The following is a 19,336-nucleotide window of genomic DNA, read 5'->3' as shown; positions in this document are numbered from 1 at the left end:
TACTCAACGACGAACCTGGGTGCACGAATGGCAAAACGTACTTTTTATCGGATGAATCCAGGTTCTGTTTACAGCATCATGATGGTCGGATCCGTGTTTGGCTACATCGTGATGAACGCACATTGGAAGCGTGTATTCGTCGTAGCCATACTGGCGTATCACCTGGCGTGATGGTACGGGGTGCCATTGGTTGCACGTCTCGGTCACCTCTTGTTCGCACTGACGGCACTTTGAACAGTGGACGTTACATTTCAGATGCGTTACGACCCGTGGCTCTACCTTTCATTCTCTCACCAACTGAAAACGTCTGGTCAATGGTGGCCGAGTAACTGGCTTGTCGCAGTAGGCCAGTCACTACTCTTGATGAACTGTGGTATCGTGTTGAAGCTGCATGGGCAGTTGTACAAGCCATCCAAGCTCTGTTTCACTTAATGCCCAGGCGTATCAAGGCCGTTATTACGGCCAGAGGTACTGATTTCTCAAGATCTATGGACCCAATTTAGGTAAAAATGTAATCACATGTCAGTTCTAGTTTAATATATCTGTCCAATGAATACCCGTTTATCATCTGCATATGTTCTTGGTGTAGCAATTTTAATGGTCAGTAGTGTAGTTTTGAAAATCTGATTATACAGTAAAACTTCTATGTTTGTACATATAAAGTCTGATAAATAAGCTACTTTTAACGTAACTTAGTTTTGTGTCCCTTTCGGGATTGATATCGGTGAGTGCCCACACCATCAGGACGCTTGGTTTCAGCGAGGCCCTCTAATCTCATCATCAGGGTGATTTCGATGTGTTCTTCTGTCCAACCCCAGTAACTCTCGCACCGTGCGCTTAGCAGCTACAGCCGCAGTACAATCCACAACCAGTCCAAGGAAAAATGTTCAGGATACACATGCAGCATATTGAGTGAAGTCTACGCACGTCCCACCGGTCAGCGTCCCAACACGTCGCGCGCCACACCGCTGTCTCTATAACCTCAAACACCGAATTATTCGGCAACACTACTCTCTGGAGCTTTTTCTGCTATATTCGAAGTGATTGATGTTTTATCTGTGGAAGAGAAAATGGAAATAATTCAAATTTATTGTGAGGCAGCAAGAAAGGGGTGGCCGAGCGGTTCTAGGCTCCACATCCTGGAACCGCGCGACCGCTACGGTCGCAGGTTCGAATCCTCTGCCTCGGGCATGGATGTGTGTGATGTCCTTAGGTTAGTTCGGTGTAAGTAATTCTAAGTTCTAGGGGACTGATGACCTCTGAAGTCCCATAGTGCTCAGAGCTATCTGAACTATTTTTTTTTATTTTGTTCATAGGGTATTATCTTGAAAAAATATTTATCGCGTTGTAAAACAATTTACTACCGAAGGAAGTGTGACGCCTATGACGCCTATTAAAAGAGCTCGTAGAGCAACTGTTACGGGGAATAGCAACAATGAAACTGCAGTAAAATTGTTGTACAAACAAATTTTCATTACTAAAGTAAACTTTTAATAAAAACATCAATGGTTTAGAACAAAAAAGTTTAAATTTATGAGCAGATATAATGTAGAATCAAATGAGTCGCTTCTTAACTGCAAAAAAATTGAATTTTATCGATTACAGTGCCATCTACTACGAATGGAAGGAAGATATATTGGGTAAACCCTCGGTATATTTTGGCGTAGAATCCGAATATGCAGTGAAAATGGAAGGGGGGGGGGGGGGGGGCAAGCTTTAGCACGTTCAGATGTTCCCTTTCAAAATATTAAATCTTCATCTGCAACCCGTTTCCGCATGATGCAAATTTTTTGAGATACGTAGTTGTTCCAAGCTAAAACAAACACCCTATATAACAGTATTTCATCAATCGATCATGTTTCTTTATTCTATTTCAGATTTGTAATTTTCAGTATCGATCTAACCGTTATTGGTAACTACACAGGGTGGTCAGAAACTGTCTGCAAAGCTTGTAAAGATGTTGAAGGGTAGGCTGCGTTGCGAAATAGTCGTTAAGAAAATATTCGATACGTTGCGCCGTTACCGCGTTTATTAGCATTGAAGTTAGCTGATCAGGCTCATCAGAGACGGTGTCGTCAAAAGTGTGCTTCGTTTCCCAGAACCGAACAGGAGAACGATACGAAAACTGGATATGGGACAGTAGTAACGAGCCGAAGGCTGAGAAGTCTCGTGCGCTATCATCTACGCTGTAACAGCTGACACTAACTTTATCTGGCGGGCCGCTTAGCTTAAGTGCGAACGGTCTGATTGACTAACCTCAATGCTAATTAACTCAGAAACGGTGCAATGCATCGAAAATAATTATCTATCAGCACAATATTTCCTGCAACACCCTTAGACATTTTTCATACTGTTTGTGACCTCCCTGTATATAAATGAAAATACCTTTTGTGAATATTTTCTGTTTATTAAATCGTTGGATATTTTAAATCATAAATGTATGCCATTTCAGAGTGTTTATTCAAAGAGATGGCACCCATATTCCTATTAACAATAGGGCATATGCTACTGAAATACGTTTACCTTTTTTAGGTATCAAAGAAGTCGACCTTAAAATTTTTGGATAACTATTAAAAGTTTGAGGTACAGTAAGTTTCTTGTACATCCTGTCAAATTTAGTTGTTAGGGCACAACTCATTCTCAAGCTTATCGAATCACATACGTAAAAAAGTAGCAATTTTAGAATTTTGGCCCCTGTTGGATCACTTTCTGTGGCCGTCCATGCCCCTGTCAAGCACTTTGGAATGATTTGCAGAGTACAGACGTAGACGTGTATGCAACTAGTTTATGGTGAAAAAATTGGAATTAAAAATGGTGTGACATAAAAGAAAACATATTTACGACATATTTCTTGCCGTGGCTGAGACCCTCGAAAGTGGTTGCTTGCCGTATTTCGCGCCTCTGCAGTAACGATGTAAACACTTCGCATTGTAAGTAATGCACTAGGGCGCCCATACGCGGGGCAAGGGCGGCAGCCCTGCCCCCTTCCCTAGTCTCAAGGAAAGGAGGAAATAGAGCGTAGTCATGTGTCTTTATTTTAAGAAAATGATTTAAAAGTCTGTATTACACAGATTTTTTTACTGGGTCGGAAATGGATCTTTTTTTATGGCTACTTACAAGTCACCATTCGTCTTCCAAAATATAAAAAATACTCCGTATCCCGAGGTCTAACGCCCCCCCCCCTCCCCCTTTGTTGGGTTTTTTCCCGAGATTCATCTTCATAACAACACACACACACACACACACACACACACACACATTGTGACTACAACTTGGTATGCTATCTATGAAGTGTTAGAAGAGATCTATTGGCAGTTGGTCACATTCTCAAAAAGAGTTGTGCAGAGTCTTTGGTGACGGATGACGAGCTGCAATTTCCTCCAATGTGCATCCAGAGGTACAGGGTTGAACAAAAATACGGAAACAGCAAAAAATAAAAAATAAAACACATTACCATGCCTAATACAATGTAGGAAAATCGTTGGCATTGAAAATAGCTTCCGTTAATCTCAAAATGGGTAGATACATATCCTGTATGGTTGTGAAGGAAATATTATACCATTCTTCCTGCAAAATAGTGCCATGTTCAGGCAACGACGATGGGGGTTCATAGCGATTTAGCGCCCTCTTCTCCTAAGCATCTATATCTACATCTGCATTTATACTCCGCAAGCCACGCAACGTTGTGTGGCGGAGGGCACTTTACGTGCCACTGTCATTACCTCCCATTCCCGTTCCAGTCGCGTATGGTTCGCGGGGAGAACGACTGCCGGAAAGCCTCCGTGCGCGCTCAAATCTCTCTTATTTTACATTCGTGATCTCCTCGGGTGGTATAAGTAGGGGGAAGCAATATATTCGATACCTCATCCAGAAAAGCATCCTCTCGAAACCTGGACAGCAAGTTATACCGCGATGCAGAGCGCCTTTCTTGCACAGTCTGCCACTTGCGTTAGCTAAACATCTCCGTAACGGTATCACGCTTCCTAAATAACCCTGTGACGAAACGCGCCGCTCTTCTTTGGATCCTCTCTATCTCCTCTGTCAACCCGAACTGGTACGAATCTCACACTGATGAGCAATACTCAAGTATAGGTAGAACGAGTGTTTTGTAAGCCAACTCCTTTGTTGATGGACTACAGTTTCTAAGGACTCTCCCAATGAATCTCAACCTGGCACCCGCCTTACCAACAATTAATTTTATATGATCATTCCACTTCAAATCGTTCCGCACGCATATTCCAAGATATTTTACAGAAGTAACTGCTACCAGTGTTTCTTCCGCTATCATATAATCATACAATAAAGGATCCTTCTTTCTATGTATTCGCAATACATTACATTTGTCTATGTTAAGGGTCAGTTGCCACTCCCTGCACCAAGTGCTTGCTCGCTGCAGATCTTCCTGCATTTCGCTGCAATATTCTAATGCTGCAACTTCTCTGTATATTACAGCATCATCCGCGAAAAGCCGCATGGAACTTCCGATACTATCTACTAGGCCATTTATATATATTGTGAAAAGCAATGGTCCCATAACACTCCCCTGTGGCACTCCAGAGATTACTTTAACGTCTGTATACGTCTCTCCATTGAGAAAAGCATGCTATGTTCTGCTTGCTAAAAACTCTTCAATCCAGCCACACAGCTGGTCTGATATTCCGTAGGCTCTTACTTTGTTTAACAGGCGACAGTGTGGAACTGTATCGAACGCCTTCCGGAAGTAAAGGAACATGGCATCTACCTGGGAGCCTGTATCTAACATTTTCTGGGTATCATGAACAGATACAGCGAGTTGGGTTTCACACGATCGCTGTTTCCGGAATCCATGTTGATTCCTACAGAGTAGATTTTGCGTTTTCAGAAAGGACACTATACGCGAGCAAAAAACATGTTCTAAAATTCTGCAACGGATCGATGTCAGAGATATAGGTCTATAGTTTTGCGCATCTGCTCGACGACCCTTGTTGAAGACTGGGACTACGTATGCTCTTTTCCAATCATTTGGGACCTTCCATTCCTCTAGAGACTTGCGGTACATGGCTCAGTAATGTTTAGATCTCATGAATGTGGTGGCCAGGTGAGATGCGATAATTCATCCTCGTGCTCAAGAAACCAGTGGTCGATGCGAATGGCATCCTGTCGTCTCGGAACACTAAGCATCGCTATTGGGGAACAAACATTGTACTAGGGGATGAACCTGGTCAGCCAAAATGGTCACATAATCTTTGGCAGTAGAGCGAACTTGCAAAGTAGCCATGGAACCCATGGAATACCATGATATGGCTGCACAAATCATCGCCGAACCCACAGTACGTTTCACCCTTGGGACGTAAGCTAGGCCATAAGTTGGAAACAGTTGAAACAAGACTCATCCGGTGGTGGTGGTGGTGGTGGTGGTGGTGGTGGTGGTAGTGGTTAGTGTTTAACGTCTCGTCGACAACGAGGTCATTAGAGACGGAGCGCAAGCTCGGGTGAGGGAAGGATTGGGAAGGAAATCGGCCGTGCCCTTTCAAAGGAACCATCCCGGCATTTGCCTGAAACGATTTAGGGAAATCACGGAAAACCTAAATCAGGATGGCCGGAGACGGGATTGAACCGTCATCCTCCCGGATGCGAATCCAGTGTGCTAACCACTGCGCCACCTCGCTCGGTAAAAGACTCATCCGACCAAACGACATTCTTCCATTGCTTCAAAACGCAGGTTTCACGGCTTCGACACTAAATTTTCCTCTTATTGGCATTTGCATCACTGATGAATGGTTTTGGCATTCCAGCCACACCAGCAATTACCTGCTTATAAAGCTCCCTTCGTGTAATTTTGATGCTGACAGGGTTCACGATGATGTTTTTCTGATTTCCCTGTACGCGGTATAATTATTCAGTATGGTACCTTGTGCAATACGAGCACTTCTGCAGCGTTGGTTATGGAAGCACCACCATACAAAGCACGAACAATCTTCCCACATTCGAATGCCCTGAAATACAACGTAATGCGCTCACAACTGTACAGGACACTCTTCTGACCACTACTGGCACAAGGTATTGCTGACATTGCACAGATGCCGTTCGTGGTCAAATACAACAGTGCAACCTGCAGACGTGGCTTGCATTTGCATTTATGATCAAACATGTATTTCTCACGGAGTATCCATATTTTTGTCCACCCCCTGTATTCTCTGTAGGATTCTGAAGGCCTCGTTGGTCAGTCACCACGTTGAGCATTTTTACCTGCGATACTGTATCCACTACAGCAACTGGATTTAGAGTGACACTATCGTACATGAAATGCAAATCTAAAGCACCAGCACGCCTGAAGAGCAATATAATATAGTTGTATCACATCTCTGTAGTTATGTGCGCCATCAGCTTTCATCCTTGCCCTTCCCGTCATCTACAACGTAACAAAATACAACGCTAAGCTTACTGGTACTCATCACAATTACCCACAAGGTGTGTCATGATAGATCTACGGGAAACCACATCCGCCAGGAAGTTGCCCGGGACGGCAACACATCATTATCGCATTTTTCCCAATGCCCGTTTCCTATGTATATGACTAGCTTTTATTTGGACTGATATGGCACATTATAGCTATAACTTTGATTGGGTGAATAATAATAAATTACGGCATTTGTCGACAGGATCAAGTTCAACGAGTCTTGTAACACATTGCTATCAGCGTGCAGTCCGCCGCTGAATACGTTCACATGCGATTATCAGCAAGTTACTCAATGTTCAACCGCAGGTAATCACTGCCGGGCACACAACATTGAAACTAGAACTTCGGTACCCGCTATTTAGACGCACCTCGTACTTGCGTAACTTGCCTATGCACACAGCTTCACGTCGCACGGGTCCACTGATCAATACCTTTAACAGTTTCCCGTTAGCAGCTACAGACCAGGACACAGCTAATGCCGCAATACGGGCGAGCCACATCTCCTTTGTTCCAGGAAAGAGCCAATAATAATCAGCAAACGTTGTGAGCGCTTCCAAGTGTAAAGGCTGGTTTACACTAGAGCGAATGCATGCAAACGAGCAAAAACCAATGATAATTCTCTCATGTGTAAACGGTAGGTGAGCTCGAGCTAACTACACTAGTGACCATTAAAATTGCTACACCATGAAGATGACGTGCTACAGACGCGAAATTTGACCGACAGGAAGAAGATGCTGTGATATGCAAATGATTAGCTTTTCAGAGCATTCACACAAGGCTGGCCCCGGAGGCGACACCTACAACGTGCTGACATGGGGAAAATTTCCAACCGATTTCTCATACACAAACAGCAGTTGACCGGCGTTGCCTGGTGAAACGTTGTTGTGATGCCTCGTGTAAGAAGGAGAAATGCGTACCATCACGTTTCCGACTTTGATAAAGGTCGGATTGTAGCCTATCAAGATTGCGGTTTATCGTATCGCGACATGGCTAATGGCGTTGGTCGAGATCCAATGAGTGTTAGTACAATATGGAATCGGTGGGTTCAGTAGGGTAATACGGAACGCCGTGCTCTATCTCAACGGCCTCGTATCACTAGCAGTCTAGATGACAGGCGTCTTATCTGCCTGGCTGTAACGAATCGCGCAGCCACGTCTCGATCCCTGAGTCAACAGATGGGGACGTTTGCAAAACAACAATCATTTGCACGAACAGTTCGACGACGTTTGCAGCAGCATGGACTATCAGCTCGGAGACTACAGCTGCGGTTACCCTTGACGCTGCACCACAGACAGGAGCGCCTGCGATGGTGTACTCAACGGCGAACCTGGGTGCACGAATGGCAAAAAGTCATTTTTTCGGATGAATCCAGGTTCTGTTTACAGCATCATGATGGTCGGATCCGTGTTTGGCGACATCGTGGTGAACACACATTGGAAGCGTGTATTCGTCATCGCCATACTGGCGTATCACCTGGCGTGATGGTATGGGGCGCCATTGGTTACACGTCTCTGTCACCTCTTGTTCGCATTGATAGCACTTTGAACAGTGGACGTTACATTTCAGATGCGTTACGACCCGTGGCTCTACCCTTCATTCGATCCCTGCGAAACCCTACATTTCAGCAGGATAATGCACAACCGCATGTTGCAGGTCCTGTACGGGCCTTTCTGGATACATAAAATGTTCGACTGCTGCCCTGGCCAGCACATTCTCCAGTTCTCTCACCAATTGGAAACGTCTGGTCATTGGTAGCCGAGCAACTGGCTCGTCACAATACGCCAGTCACTACTGTTGATGAACTGTGGTATCGTGTTGAAGCTGCATGGGCAGCTGTACCTGTACACGTCACCCATGCTCGCTCTGACTCAATGCCCAGGCGTAACAAGGCCATTATTACGGCCAGAGGTGGCTGTTCTGGGAACTGATTTCTCAGGATCTATGTACTCAAATTGCGTGAAAATGTAATCACATGTCAGTTGTAGTATAATATATTTTGTCGAATGAATACCCATTTGTCATATGCATTTCTTCTTGGTGTAGAGATTTTAATGGCCAGTAGTGTACATTGGGTCGTGTTCGGTTCGCATTCGAAATAATTCGCTCGAGTCTCGCTGGCTGCTGGTCTTTTAGCGAATCATCAATGGAAGTTCGTGACCCTTTCACTTCGGCGTTAAAAGTACAGAAAACTTTCGTTTGTTATGTCGCGCTGAAAAGTAATGTCTCCGAATTTTTTATTCTGTTCCTAATGTAGGTTGAGGTATTATATGTTGTTATTCAGCCGACTTTCCCTCCTCGGTGACGCAAGTTGCAACCCTTTGCAAAAAATTCAAATGGCTCTGAGCACTATGGGACTCAACTGCTGTGGTCATTAGTCCCCTAGAACTTAGAAGTACTTAAACCTAACTAACCTAAGAACATCACACACATCCATGCCCGAGGCAGGATTCGAACCTGCGACCGTAGCAGGCGCACGGTTCCGGACTGCGCGCCTAGATCCGCGAGACCACCGCTGCCGGCCAACCCTCTGCAGCTAGCTGGCTGTAGCGTGTAACAAGCCGATGTGTGAGAAACGGCATGCTGTAATCCAGATTTTAATAGCAGAAAACGTCCACGCATGGACCACTTTCTCCTTCAGCATGGCAATGCCAGACTACTCACGAGCTCTGTGACATCTATAACAATCCATCGTGCTATTCCCTACTTCTGGAACTTCCTTTGTGTCCTTTTGGTGCTGACAGGATTCGCGAATGCGACATTCAGTTAGGCAGTGACGTTTCCACCTGTCGTCGTCTTATTTCTCGTCACAATCCTATTCAATGAACGTCCGTCACAGTCGCTCTACACACACTTTCGTCCGGGTCGTGACTTAGTAGATGATGTTTTTCCACTTTCCCTGTATGTGGTATAGATCTTCGATACGATGCCTCTTGAAAAACCAAAAACTTCGGCTACCTTGGTTACGGAGGCTTCCACCATACGAGCACTAATAATTTTCTCATATTCGAACGCACTGAGCTCCGCCATAATGTACTCACAACTACACAGAACACGTCTGACACTTGCAGCATATTGAGGACGTTGCATAGGTGTTGTTAGTGGTCAAATCCAATAGTGCAGGCTTGGGCAGCATCTGCATGGGTTTCTCTCGGTGTTCCCTTATTTTTGTCCAACCCTTGTACATCCCTGTAACTTCAAGTCGTTGAGTCAAACATAAAACCAAAAACACCGAGTCTGGTGAACAACAACGCTCATGAATGGCACATATCACAATGCCGGAATGTGGCACTCATCGGGAGAAGTATGTGAAGTCTAGGGTGATTATCAAAAAGTTATCCGTCAAAATCTCTAAAACCTATCGTCCAGAAAACAACGCGTACCAGAGGGGACTGACAGTGCCGTTAGAAGTTTCAAAGCATTTCGTATTCGTCACCTGTTTAACAGCTCAGATTTCAGTATGTTTCACTTGTTTTATGCCTAAAGACTAACATCCACTAAAATTGTTTTCAAAGTGTGATTACGGTTACGTTCAAAGAGTTCAAATGTGTGTGAAATCTTATGGGACTTAACTGTCATCAGTCCCTAAGCTTACACACTACTTAACCTAAATTATCCTAATGACAAACATACACACCCATTACGGTTACGTTAGCGGCATACGTCTGTTAATATGTTTCGGCTATACAGCCATTTTCATTTTCCTGTCCTTTCCTACTGCGTACTGGCAAAAGCTGAAATCGAGATGTTTTCAACAAAAATTCGTGAAATAATGTCCTCCCGTTTGTTCTTTAAGTGTTCGTACAGGGCAGCGCCACATTCTATAAATATAAGGACAAAAATGAGGTAGAAAAAAAATAAACAAGCCACCATACGAAAGAAATAATTCGTGATGTCAGATACCAAGATTTATAATAATGATAAAGTTCGTAACAATGGCGCGGACAGGGGCATATTTTCGTTCCACGTTCTTTAGTAGCATGTTGGCCACGTAGACTATATATGACACACACAGATTAACTCTTGGCAGCGACGGCTTATTCAAAAATAGACGGTGGAATGCAAACTCAGTCCGCTTTACTAGGGAAACACGCTCGGTTCATCTGAACACCACGTGGAATGAACATACCGAATCGTAATTTCTGAGTACAAACCTGTATGTTGGTTCAGTAACAACATAACGTGACACGATATCTACAAATAATTTCAACATTTTCTTCACCTGAATTCCAGACATGACAAGTGAAACAGAACTAGATATTGATAAATGTGTAATATTTTCTTACAGCAGGAGACTTGGCTTTATATTTTCTCCACTTACAGTAAAAGTAGAACCATTACTTCAAATTCATGAACAAGCATTTCAAGGACGAAATGAACGTCTATAATTTTTCAGCAGCAATTTCACTGCAGCCTCAAAGAAATAGTTCTTAGCTTTACGTAACAGTCTGCTGAAATAATACACTCGCCCTAATACCACAAAACAATTAAATAATTTTAACTATTTTTTAAAATTGGAAACAGAATGTAGCATTTCGTTTCCCTCACACAAACAACTCTCGCTGCATCTTCTGTCGTTTATGGAATAAGAGCAGTACATGAGGACAATGGTAATACAACAGGTCTAGTAGTTAAAAGTTTCAGGCTATTATAATTAATGTATTGAGGAAAATATAACGCTACTGTACTGTACGTCTGAGAACAAATGAAATGCAGTGGGTTCCATGATAAACAACGTTTTTAAAAAAAAATTGACGATAAAAATATTTTTGGAACAAATAGCTAACTAGTGTAATTCAGTGTGTTATCTCATTCGGATAAATCACAGAGCTTCAATGCAGAAATGATTTCTTCAAGGTGTACAGTGTACAGCTTTAAGAAACACAACTAAAAGAAAACGATTGCTCACGCTCAGACATCTAAAAACAGGAGGGAATGAAGATTATGACTTGACGCCACATCAATGAAGTTGTCTTTATAGACGGAGCACAAACTTGAACAAGATAAGGATGAGGAAGTATGGAAAACATAAATCTGGATTGCTGGACGAGAACATAAACATTGCTCCTCCCAAATAAAAGTCCATTGTCTTAACTGTTGCAACACCTCGATCGGTCGCAAAGGGATAATGAGAAGCATAGAGATCATTTCATGTATGAGTGTTGACAATAAAATAAACAGCTAAATTCCGAAAATCAATAGCGATAAAATACTGGCAGAAAACACACGAATAGCACATTGGAAGAACGAGTTGGTAAGCATGTGTATCAGCTCTAATTTCTGGAATTTTCTAATCGTGGTCATTTCGCGAGATATATGTGGGGTATATGTTGTCAGACTCTTCCCAGTATGTATTCTCTCGAAATTTTAATAGTAAATCTCTCTGTGATGCACAACGCCTCTAGCGTATGCCACTGGAGATTGTTGAGCATCTCTATAATGCTCTTGTGCAGAATAAAAGATCCTGTTAGTAGTGGGGCTATGTTCATATGAGTCCATTTTGTTAGTGCCAGTTGCTTACATCAGGGGCAGGTATGCACCCAGGGGCTAACCTATTGTTCTCCTTTGATTGACAGGTACTTAACCTATTGTTCTCCTTTGATTGACAGGTCCTTAAACAATTGTTCTGTCAAGTGATTTTCCATGTCACTGCACTTAACCTATTGTTCCCCCTGCCCCCTCCCCCAAACCCCACTCCCCTTGCTGCTACAGGTATACTTTCAAATCTGAATTACTGGAATAGGCCCTCTCTCACATTTATCTATTTGATTGACTATTTAATTAAATTGATCATTAGTTAACCTCTCTGGTGGGAAAGTGCCATGCCCCCCCCCCCCCCGCCAAGCCCTTCTGGCGATAAGTTCAAATTCCATCAGGACAATGCACCACTACTCAATTAAATTGATCAATTAATTAACCTCTCTGGTGGGAAAATGCCACGCCCTGCTGGTGGGAAGTTCAAATTTCATCAGGACAATGCAGCTCTACTAACCTAAGAGAATGGCAAGAAGATAGGTCACACTGACTACTTAATTAAATTAATCAATTAATTAACCTCTCTGGTGGGAAAGTGCCACACCTCCCTGTGACACCCCCTGGAGGGATGTTCAAATTCCATCAGGACAATGCAACCTCTACTAACCTAAGAAAATGGCGGGAAAAAAGGGCACCTCCAATAATCTAAGCCATCCAACCGCCACCTCTTCGTAGGAATTTGTGGAAAAGACTCAGTTGATCGATCATTTGGAGGGTATTCGATTGCAGTGTAGGGAACATTGTTTAAACAATTTAGACATCGTGTGGAATATTGTATAGTTAAACAGTTTAGGGGATTCAAGACATTGTATGGAATATAGGGAAATTGATGGAGAGGAAAGATCTCATAACAGGAAATTCAATGGTATACTGTTTATTTATTTAAAAAAATCAGTTTGTGGCAGTTGGATTTCTCTTGCTCATCATTCCCTGCTGTCTGGAAACATGTAGGTTTTGTAAGAAGTAATTACATGGAGCAAACATGATGCATAACCTAATGTTCAGCACTGTACTCTGGGTGTCTTAACCTAATGTTTGGGCCGATGTCAGCACTTAACCTTTTGTTCGGTTCAGTGGTTTTCCATGTCACCCCCATTTCCTTAAAATATTCTACTGCCATTGATACCTAATTAAGTAATTAGTTATGTCCTCCCACCATTTTTTGGTACACTTTTCGAATTTCACATGCTTTTGAACACCATTTCTGGCGCATTCTTCTTTGCCACACCCCCCCTTTAACATTTGTACTGTGTTTTACATAAAAATTATGCAAATTAAGCTAGTGTTCTGCGCTTAACCTGCTGTTCTGCTCCATGTCATCCACTCACGCACTCCCTCCCATTAACTACTGTACTGCTAACACCACATTGATATAAAATTTATGCAAATTAATTAAATCTGTATTCTTCACATGCATGGGGTAGATTTTCTTAATTCGCTGCATCCTATTGAGTGGTGAAATCGATGGAATGTAGCTTAAACTAAAGACTGCAAAAAAAAAAAAAGAAAACATCCTGCCACTCGACGCCCGATGCCAACGCCGCCCCTGCCGTGAGCCACCACCTGATGCAAGCTAGGCGCGAGCCATCGCTCTCACACCATTACAGGTGAAAGTTGGGTCTATTTTCGTTTATACAGTTAGAATTCTTCGAGTGTTATACTGACGTCACAGAACTCCAAGGCGCGCTCACGCTGGTCCCATACGCGATGACGCATAGCTGTGATACGTCCAGCACCGAGAGAGATGTTCCAATGCTTCCCAGAATAGTACAGATTGCATGGTTCCTCCCGCAACATGGACGACACGTCCAACAGCGCTTACCTGCCCAGCATGACTGACGCAACACAGCAAAGTGCACACACGTAGCTACAAACACTCGCAAGCGCATCTAATAATGTTCTCAATCTTATACTGATGTCACATGACTATGTAAAAAATAAGAGCCAAGCCGACCTCACTGAAATTGTATAGTGTCCCAGAAATAGTTAACACTCACTCTCTTGATGTCTCAGCTTGCATGCACGGAAATTCTTGCCCTAACAGAACCTGTTCACGAAAATAGCGTTTAATAACGCCGAATGCAGTCTTCCTCACAGATCTAACGTGGTACCCAGTCCATTATGCTATACAGCATATCTGTACTAATACTTAGGAAATAGCTAAAATTTGTTTTGGCATAAGCACGAGATGACAGTGCCTCAAGTTATCTTCGACACTTTCCTTGAAAGCTACAAGCGAGAACTACTAAAACTACAGTACTATCTGCTCCCAAAAAATGACCGAGAGATCTGCAGTAAAGTTTGAAATAGCTCATTGATCCTGTGGAAAAAAATGAAGTTTGTTAGTTACACAGAGATGGGTAGAGAGAGAAAAATAGAAAAAAAGTGTTAATACAGATGGAATAATTGGTAGAAGGGGGGCTGCAACAAGTAGATAGAAGAATGGGAATGACAGCAGCATACATGTTTCAATAGCAGAAAGGCGGTGTATTCTGGAGAGATACAGTGACAAGACGAATATTTCATTTTCCAACTAGTTTCGCGTGTGTGGGGAAACTGTGATTTTTTTTTTTTAAATTCTGAATATCGTGGCATTTTCTCTCAGAACCCGTGAGTTGTGAGTCATACGTATTTGGAATCATATGGAACGCAAAGTGGCACAATTCCAGAACCAATACACATGCATAGCATACTGACATTACTATAGATGAAATCATGACATTAGCATTTTATCTACATGAAATAAATTAGTACCTAACACTACCACTATTGCTCGGTGTCTGTCCAATTTTTGAAACCATTCATCCTACATTTAACCATTTTTTTCGATTGTTCTCTTCAGCAGTATCAGTTGTGGCATATAGACTGCTTTGAACACATATGAAATTGACTGTTTTGGAGGAGAGTGAACAAATGTTTGGAGGGAGGGAGGGAGGGAGGGAGGGAGGGAGGGAGGGGGTTCAAGATGCAGTCAGCACAGAGACGGCCCAGATCACAATGTCATGGTGCAGTAGCTTAGATGTACCTTCCTTGATATCTCTATCTGAGGGTCATCCTGTATCGGTATCAGTCAGCCAGTGAGCTCCTTTCACCATCCTTTGTTTTGTATTTTAATGTCAAACTTTATTATTACTATTTAAGGGATTACACATGTGGATCTGGATGGCGTTAAAAATGATTTTTCCTCATTAGCATATATTTCGAGTAACACCGTGCATGCCAAAAAATTAGTTCCATACCACCCTGGTTCTGGTGGTACCCACATTGCAGAGTGCATTGCACCTCCCTTCACACACCTCTCTCTCTCTCTCTCTCTCTCTCTCTCTAAATAAATAAATAAATAAATAAATAATATTGTAATTATACCCCCACACGTAGAGGCCATGAATGAAAGTCTTTACTCATAGGTTTTTGCTGCTGTTATGGATAATCAACTAAACTGTGTTTGATGTATAGAGGTCTAGTACGTTATTTAACGTGGAAATCGATTATGCAAACTTGTGCTCATACAAAATGCTACAGAACGATTTATAACCACTCCTTGTTGAATGCTGTTGGTAACAACATTCATGTTTTTGTCAAATTTCTTTCTAAAACACATGTTGGAGACTTGTAGTATCTCCATACAGCCACATATCTATCTCCAGATAATGCAAGCTGTCTCGGAGACATACTCTGTGCTATAGCAGCTGCCTGACATCTTTGGACAGTCTGTAAGGATCTAGTGAGCGCTTTCTGGTGAAATAAAAATTGATGCACATTACCTTGTGTTACTATTATTATTTTTATTATTTTTCATTTTTCTGTGAGAGCTCAGATTTCTCTTATTTTATTCTGATGGTCGTTTCTCGCTATGTAGGTCGGCATCAAAGAATTATTTTTGCATTCGAAGGAGAAATTTGATGACTGAAATTTTGTGAGAAGATCCCACCACAACAAGAAACGCCTTTGTTTTAATGCTGTCCACCCCAAATCCTGTATCATGTCAGCGACACTCTCTCCTTTTCAAACCGTCTCGATATATTCCATTAATCCTTCCTGGTAAGGATCTCACACTGTGCAGCAGTATTCTGAAGGAGTTAACTGTCATATTTGTGGGTTCCTGTTAGATACAAAAGGGTAACCTCCAAGTAAAGACCATTTTTATCTAATGGATTAGTTCAGTGACACAGCTCACAACATATGCAACTTTAAATACAAACTGCCACGGCACATATCCACCTTTGTTCACTATTTAAGTGGGTCTCATGCACAATTTCTCGTTCTGACCTTATCATCCTTGAAATTATTATTATTAGTATTATTATGGAAGTGGTGCCTGGCAGACTCTGAGCAAAGCCAGATGCTTACAATGATGGATTCCGCATGAGCGAACACCTGCAAATGATGAGTGGTTATGAAATGCTCCAGCGAAGGGTGCAGCTTATGCCACTGTATAGCTCGCCAACGCTCCCGAATTGCCTCAGATACTTCTGGCGACCGCAGAGGTAAAAGTTTTCCAGAATGCCTTGTTTAAAGCCAATCTGGGCAAGCGTCCGTGGGCCTGACGCCAGGGCAGTGACAGGAAGATGGGGAAGTGGTCACTACCACACAGGTCGTCATGTGTTCGCCAATGGATAGATGGGAGAAGTCCTGGGCTGCAAATGGAAATGTGTGGCGGCCCCAGTATCTAAGAGACAGCGGTCGAACTGAGACAGTAAGGTTTCGACATCTCTGCCTCAGCCAGTAAGCACGGTGTCACCCCACAAGGGGTTAAGGGTGTTAAAATCTTCCAAGAAGAAGGAAAGGTTTAGGGAGTTGATCAATCAGTGCACCTAATTCATTCAAAGGTACTGCACCATCTGGAGGAAGATATACATTGCAGACAGTTATTTCCTGCGTTATGTTTATTCTGACAGCCACAACTTCAAGAGGGGTTTGAAGGGGCACAGTTGCACTACAGACTGAATTTAGGACACAAACGCAAACTCCATCTGCCAACGATTATATTCGGTATGGTTCCTGTAATGTCCCTTATAGCCATGGAGGGCAGGGTTCCACATTGCCGGGAACCAGGTTTCCTGGAGGGCAATACCGAAAGCAGCTGTAAAGCTTCACAGTTGCCATAGCTCAGCCAGGTGGTGGAAAAAACCGCCGCAATTCCATTTGAGGATGACATTGTGAGACTGGGAAGACATGGAACATTCAATGGGGCACTTTACGCCTCAGGGTCACCTGCTGCCACCGACTTATTGCCTGAGCAGTCTATATCTATTGTACCTGTGGGTCCAGCGAGATATAGCTCCTCAGCAGACGCCAGAATCTCCACCTCATCCCCAGATACAGAGTTTGTAGGTAGCGGTGGTGTGGGTGCCACTGCAATTTCTTTGGTCTTTGGGGGTCTTCTTTTTGGAATTTTCTCTCTGTTCCTTGGATTTCTCTCGCTGGGAGGACTTCACTGATTCAGTCTCATAGACTGAGGAGGATCGTGAAGTCCTACAAACAGCTGCTTTAGGGTACTTCAGCTACTGGTGGACATCATCTTTCCCCCTAGCAGAAACCTGAGAAGGGAGTGACCCAAAGGATCCCTTCCTAGCGAGAGGATCCAAAGAAGATTTACGCTTCTCCGACTCAGAAGTGGGAACTCGTGTCCCTGATGGTTGGGGTGGCAGTGCTCCCAAGGTAGGTGGTGTAGGAGCAACAGGGGGAGAGAGGGGGGAACTTCCCCTGGCTCTGAGAGCCGACTGGAATTCGCAGAGCTGATGGGGCTACAACTGTTCTTGTAGCGGCAGCGTATGAGGAGGTCATAGCCACAGGATGTAGATGCTCACATTTTCTCTTAGCCTCAGTGCAGGTCAGTCGGTCCAGGGTCTTGTATTACAGGATTTTCATCTCTTTCTGTAAAATTCTGCACTCTGGCGAGCAAGATGAATGATGCTCTCCACAGTTGACACAGATGGGAGATGGGGCACATGGAGTATTGGGATGTGATGGAAGTCCACAATCTCGACACGTGACGGTGGAAGTACAGCGGGAAGGCATATGGCTGAACTTCCAGCACTTAAAGCACCACATTGGGGGAGGGATATATGGCTTGAAATCTCAGTTTTAGACCATCACCTTGATCTCGGGTAAGGTGTCACTTCTGAAGGCCAAGACGAAGGCACTGGTGGCAACCTGATTATCCCTCAGACACAATGGATACGCTGCACAAAACGAACACCTCACCGCTCTAAATTGGCGTGCAGCTCGTCGTCAGACTGCAAAAGAAGGTACCTGTGGAATATAATACCCTGGACTATATTTAAGCTCAGGTGGCGTGATGGTAACAGAAACATCCCCCACCTTGTTATAAGCAAGTAAAACCTGTGTGACTGGGCAGAGGAAGCTGTTTTTATCAAGACTGATCCAGAGCGCATTTTGGACAACCCCTCCACCTCCCCAAACTTGTCCTCTAAATGCTCTACAAAAAATTGTGGCTTCATTGAAACAAAGGAATCCCCATCAGTTCTTGTCCATACGAGGTACTGGGTTGAACAAGATTCGCTGGCATCCTTTGCATGGCGTTCCTCCCATGGTGTGGCCAGAGAGGGGAATGATTTAGGTTTGTACTTCCTTGCATTCTACTGAGACTTAGAACGCTTAGAAACACTGTCAGAAAGATTAATTAGCCTAATGCCCTACGAATACATGCGCGGAATGTTAGAAGTCTGTTGGCCGCTATGGCCGAGCGGTTCTAGGCGTTTCAGTCTGGAACCGCGCGATCGCTACGGTCGCAGGTTCGAATCCTGCCTCGGGCATGGATGTGTGTGATGTCCTTAGGTTAGTTAGGGTCAAGTAATTCTAAGTTCTAGGGGACTGATGACCACAGATGTTATGTCCCATAGTGCTCAGAGCCATTTGAACCATTTTGGTCAGAAGTCTGAATGTTGTTGAGAAACTGTAGAATCTGGAAAAGAGGGCAGACATTATTGTTCAGACGATTCTAGCATCAACAGCATCAATGAACAATGTAACAGGTTTACCAAGAGCAGGCATTGCCAGCAGGGGGAGCGACTGTTAAAACTAAGTTTACGTCAATGTCATCATTTACTACTGTACTTTAAAAGTAAGTTTAAGGGCTATAATACAGTCAGACTAATCTTTAGAGCTGTCAGATAAGTTTAACCTGTATATTCTGATGATGCTCTTGTCCATTTGAAGAGAGAAGCCGGTAAGTAAAAAAACACGAAGTGCGACTTGTGGCTTTTTTTTTCGAAAAATTAGTGTAACAGGTGTTCGCACCATTGCGAACAGCATCGTAAGTAACAGACTGAATTAATGTGAGCAAAGAAATTACCAAATTATTCTTCAGAAGATTAAAACAAAACCAGCACATTGTACAGT

At 43.3% G+C, this 19,336-nt stretch overlaps 1 protein-coding gene across 10 annotated transcripts in view; it reads right to left on the bottom strand.

Moving 5' to 3' along the window:
* LOC126297573 (LIM domain and actin-binding protein 1) overlaps positions 1-19,336 on the bottom strand; it is a 194,643-nt gene that overhangs the window by 136,763 nt on the left and 38,544 nt on the right. The window lies entirely within an intron of this gene.

Source organism: Schistocerca gregaria, chromosome X (assembly GCF_023897955.1).
Source record: "Schistocerca gregaria isolate iqSchGreg1 chromosome X, iqSchGreg1.2, whole genome shotgun sequence".
Taxonomy (NCBI): Eukaryota; Metazoa; Arthropoda; class Insecta; order Orthoptera; family Acrididae; genus Schistocerca; species Schistocerca gregaria.
Note: the sequence above shows the minus strand (reverse complement) of the source record. Positions and strands in the feature narration are given on the sequence as shown.